This window comes from Mustela lutreola, chromosome 9, assembly GCF_030435805.1.
Source record: "Mustela lutreola isolate mMusLut2 chromosome 9, mMusLut2.pri, whole genome shotgun sequence".
NCBI lineage: Eukaryota > Metazoa > Chordata > Mammalia > Carnivora > Mustelidae > Mustela > Mustela lutreola.
Window position 1 is genome coordinate 122,114,407 of NC_081298.1, and position 6,000 is coordinate 122,120,406.

Below are 6,000 nucleotides of genomic sequence, written 5' to 3' on the forward strand. Positions count from 1 at the left end.
TCTGCCTGTCACTCCCCCAGCCTGGGCTCTTCTCTCCCTCTCTGACAAATAAATAAAACAAAATAAAATAAAATAAAATCTTTAAAATCAAATTAAAAGTAGGTATGCAATTTGATTGAATAGCTTCTTGTTGTCTATTAAAGTAATGTTTTTCTTTTACTCTATTTCATTATGTAATATATTATAGTGGTCCATCTCCAGCATTAAACGAACTTTGCATTTTGGGATAAGAGCTCCTTTACCACTTGTGGGTGCCAACTCTAACATTCTTCCAATAGGTAAAATCAGAAACACAAGTCTATCAGCAAACCCCAATACACCATGGTGCATTATCCTGGTTGTTGACTAAACTTTCTGACTGAACGGATCTGACCCACCCTAAATGGGTAATTCGGTATGATAGCTACAAACCCTGCATCAGACTTTCAGAATACCCTTCTGTTGGTGTGTCCATGGACTTCTCCTCTGCTCTGATTTCTCTTCTCTTGCTTTGAAGAGCCCTTCCACTGGAGTTGTGCCGGTGGAGGTAAGAGAAGTTAAGAGAGCACTCACCTTCCACGTGAGCGCTTCTTACACAGCTCTAACTGTCTCATTGCCTCCTCACACTTCCCAGGGTTTTGTAAATGTCTTTGCTCAATAAGCCCTGAAATGCTTGGACCTCTACCCACCGGTGTTACTCTCAGCAAATAATCATGCCTCCTAATCTCGAGTCAGATGAAGTCTGCTGGAGATGAGCTACCTCAGAGTTTCTCAATCTCCATATTTCTTCCTCTATCACCAATTTTCTTGGTGCTTTTTCCAGCACTACAAGAAAGACAATCTCTTCCTTTCTGAAGCCTGATGAACACGTATACGTGGAGAATGCTATGGATCTCTATTTTATTTTGTATTTTTTTAAAAAGATTTTATTCATTTATTTGACAGGCAGAGATAACAAGTAGGCAGAGAGGCAGGCAGAGAGAGAGAGAGAGAGGGAGGAGTAGGTTCCCTGCTGAGCCTTATTTGGGGCTTGATCCCAGGACCCTGAGATCATGACCTGAGCCGAAGGCAGAGGCTTAACACACTGAGCCACCCAGGTGCCCCAAGAATGCTATGGATCTTGAGACTCAGTCAGTCCTTAACAGAATCCAATTCTTGTCTTAACAGAACAAACAACACCTATTTCCTTGGCTCCTTCAACCTCTGTAATACTGGTCATCTCTCCCTTGTTTGGACCCTTCATACAAGTGATCTGCCCTCACACCCAACACCTTAATTTCGACCCAAGTGACCTCTTACAATAACTGGTCTATCTTTCCTCTTGTTGTGTATTGGCATCCCCTTCATTTTTGCCTCTCCAGCCTGCTGCCTGGAATGTGGATGCCACCTAGACCACAAAGACCAGGACTTTGTTCCTGGAGACAGTGGAGCAGATAGTGGGAGGGAACCTGGACCCTGAACGCTGCAGAGTAGAGCTGCCATGTTGGTCTGAGACCGCATGTTAGGGTGTTTTGTTTTGTGTTGGGGGATGCGGCACGTTTTTTACTTTAACCTGAATTTATGAAAACTCTCGGTAGTTTAAACAGATTAGCTCCTTCAGGGAGAAACATATATATGTAAATACAATCACAAATTAGTTTACATAAAAATTTTAATAATTTCTCCTGAGTTGTAGCCCTGCCACTTTACCAAAAGCTATCTCAAAAGTCACTGATTGTAACATTTAGCTCAGCCTTTTTGGACTGCACAGATCTCTGCAGTATTTGAAATCATCAACCAAACATTCAGTCTTCAAACTTTTTATTCTCTTGGCTTTGGCCAGGACCTGCCTTACCTGTGGTAGGCAGATAATGACCTTCCCCCTGCACCACTATCATCCCCCAAGGTGTCTATGTCCCAATCTCCTATGAATATGTTACCTAACATGACGAAAGGAACTTTGCAGGTGGGATTAATTTAAGGATCCTTAAATGAGGAGATAATTCTGGACCATCCAAGTGAACCAATGTAATCACAAGGGTCTTTATAAAAGAGAGGTAGGATGGCCAATAAGCATACGAACATGTTCAACATCACTAACCATTAGAGAAATGTAAAGCAAAGCCATCGTGAGATACCACTTCCTACCCATAAGGATGGTTACTATCAAAACAAACAACAAACAACAACAAATGTTGGCAAGAGTGTGGAGAGATTGGAGCCCAGTGCACTGCTGATGGAAATGTAAAAAGGTGCAGCTGCTATGGGAAACAATTTTGGCAGTTCCCAAAAAATTAAAAATAGAATTACCATGCAATACAACAATTCCACTTTGGTTATATGCCCCAAAGAATTGAAAGCAGGGTCTCAGAGAGATATTTATATACCCATTTTCATAGCAGCATTACAATAGTGCAGTATTACAATTTATACAAAATATATAGTTAGGCATTCAGCTAAAGGCATTCAGCTCAAGAATTGCTTGGTGTTGTCAGGGGAAGAACTGGGTCTGGGAACTGAAAAAAAAAAAAAAAAGCCCAAAACTAGAAACAAACTGAGTAGCCCCCAATATTTGAATGGATATCTAGCCGGCGCCTGGGTGGCTCAGTGGGTTGAGCCTCTGCCTTCAGCCCAGGTCATGATCTCAGGGTCCTGGGATCGAGCCCCGCATCAGGCTCTCTGCTCAGCAGGGAGCCCGCTTCCCTTCCTCTCTCTGACTGCCTCCCTGCCTACTTGTGACCTCTGTCTGTCAAATAAATGTATAAAATCTTTAAAAAAAAAAAAAAAAGAGATTCTGACACATGCTATGACCTGAACTTTCAGATATTATGCTAAATGAAATAAACCAAATACAAAAGGACAGGGATGGTAGAATTCCAGTATACAGAGTAGTCCAAATTTATAGAAACATGATGTAGAATTCTGCTTGCTAGGGGTTAGGAGGAGTAGTTGTTTAATGGGTATAGTGTATGAATATATTTAATAATACCAAACTGTACCCTCAAAAATGGTTAAGATGATAAACTTTATGTTTTGCGTATTTTACCACAATTAAGAAATAAACAAGGCTTTCTATCAAAAATAACAGCAATCAGGGCGCCTGGGTGGCTCAGTTGGTTAGGTGTCTGCCTTGCTCAGGTTGTGATCTTGAAGTCCCAGGATCACGCCCAGCATTGGGCTCCCTGCTCAGCAGGGAGTCTGCTTCTCCCTGTGCCCCTCCCTCCACTCCTCTCACTCTCTCTTTCTCTTTCTCTCTCAAGTACATAAATAAAATAAAAAAAAATAATAACAACAGCAATAATAACCAACTGAAAAAGGGAGGTAGGACAGTCAGAGTCAGAGAAGGAGATGTGATGACAGAAATAGAGGTCGGAGTGAGTGGGACAGCATACATTTCTGGAGGCTCAAACAGGCAAGGAAATGGATCCTCCCTAGAGCTTTCAAAAGGAACCCAACTGTGCCAGCACCTGGATTTCAGCCTTGTGGGAGCCATTTCAGATTCAAGAGCTCCAGAACTGTAAGTTAACGAACCTGGGTTGTTTTAAGCCACTAAGTCTGTGGGGATTTGTTACAGCAGCCTTAGGAAATTAAAATCACTCAATTTTCCCAAAGTCATATTTTACGTTGAGTTTTCTTATTAATGACTTGGTGCTGTTTATAATTAGTATGAGTTTTATTACTGCACATAACTATGTTCTTTCTAATGGATAGTATACTCAGAAGTCTGATTCAGCAAATGTTGGAGATGTCTGGGAATGCAACCCCTCCAAACTCCTAACCCTTTCTTGCATCAGACTGTAACAACCCAGAGGATCTTGTAATATCCTTCCCTAAATTACTTGAAAACCAACAGCAACGGTATTAGTAAAATTTCCACAAACTTTCCCAACATTAAAAACTTTTATACCTCAAAACCCGAGCCCTGGGGTAAGGATAGATATAGGTCCCAAGTCAGGTGGGGCAGATTGGAGAGCAGAATAAATGTTGGTGAGGAGCCTGGGCTCTAGGGTTATTTAGCCTGAGCTAAGTAACACAGCCACTTGCTAGCTACCTGACCATGGGTGAGAGCTTCAAGTTAATTACTAAGAGTAGTGATAGTCTTAGGGTTATTATAAGCATTAAAGAAAATAACGAATGTCAAGTGCTTAGCTAGGGTCCCTGGTACCTATCAAGTGTTCAAGAAAGTTGCAGTTGTGTTAGTTGTTATTATTTTCATGACTCTTGATTATGAAGCTGAGTCGAGAAGCCCAGAGCAAGCAGGCTTTTGCTGTTTCCCCTGTTCTGTCCACATTACGGAATGCTAAGGTCACCGGGCAGACTGCCAGGCGAATGTCCGCTAGCTCTCCTGTGTGGTTCCACCCTAAATCGAGAGAGCATTTGAAATACTGCCAACTGTCTGACAGGGTTTATATCATGGAGGTGAAAAATGAGGCATTCAACTTCTCTCAAAACCTACCTGCCACAAAAAGTCAATAGCAGAGGTCTCTCTGGGCTCCAAGCTAGATTTCCATCAATGAGATAACATGCACTCTTAGTGACCGCCATTACAAATGATAGACATTTAGGAGGACACACTTTGAACGTAAAATAAACACTGAAAAAACCAAGCAGATCTAAAGGAACTGATACAGTGTCCAAAATACATTATTAAGTGGAAAATGCAAGCTGTGGGATTATGTGCATAATCTTATCCAATTTTTGTAAAATAAGAAGATAATTATATACATTTATTTAATGTACAGATAAGTCTGAGATATTCATTTATACTGTCCTAGTTTTCTTATACCTATTTGACAATGCTTGTGTTTAACTTAGCAATCAGAAAACAGATAATTTTTATTGCCACAAGCATTTTATTTATTTATTTATTTAACACAGAGAGAGAGAGCGAGAGAAGGAACATAAGCAGGGGGAGTCAGAGAGGGAGAAGCAGGCTTCCCGCTGAGCAGGGAGCCCGATGTGGGGCTCAATGTGGGGCTCGATCCCAGGACTCTGTGGGTTTTTATTGAGGTTTGATACCAAAAATGGTAATGTGAAGATTTGCGCCTTCTGCAGAACCAGCAGTATCAGTCAGCACTAGTAGGTTGCAAGTAGCAGAAATCCAGCTCGAAGTATCTGAAGAATAAGAAGGAAATGTACTGGCCCACATCACTGGAGAACAGGAAGGGTGGTTTGATTGGGCCTTAGGGAGCTGGGATGCAGTTAAGACTGGCTAATTCTGTCTGATTCTGTCTTCACTTCTGTTTCTCTTTGCAAATTGACTGTCCTTTCCTGCCGTGGCCTCAAGTGGCTCCATGCTTGCATCCATTACAGCATCCTGACCAGAAAGGAAAGTAAGCTCCAGTTAGGAAGGTCCCCGAGAAGGATTTGGATGGCCTGGGTCGATCAGGACCCTGTCACCATGGTCATATGTGTGAGGGCTTGTCAATGGCAGCCCCCCTCCCTCCCTAGAATCCTAGATCTGTAGTTGGGGCGATGGATATTGTAGTCAGTAGAGGCTTACTGTCTAAGTCCCATAGACAGGTGGCTTATAAACAACGGAGATTTGTTTCTCATTGTTTTGGAGGCTGGAACTCCAAGATCAAGGTAGCAGCACAGTCAGGTTCTGGTGAGGGCCCTCTCCTGGGTGGCAGACTGCTGACATCTCATTGTATCCTCACATGGTAGAAAGAGATCACACTAACTCTCCGGCCTCTTCTTATAAGGACACTACTATTATTCATAAGGGTTCCATCCTCTTGACCTAATTACCTCCCAAAGGCCCCACATCCAACTACCATTATAGTGGGGATTAGGGCTTCAACATGGGAATTTTGGAGGGGGGTACACAAGCTTTCAGTCTATAACAATGGTGTTCCCCAGAAGAAGAGTGGTTCTGTTCTGGGCAGACAGCTGTCTATTTTCATTGCTGAAGACACTGCCAACATGCATTCAAGCATCTGTTGTGAAAGTTTATTGGCAACTAATTTGCCCTTAAGCAAAGGCTCCAAGACAGGACGTGTCCGTGTGCTTGGGGAAAAAAGATGAAGAGACTCTGTTTAA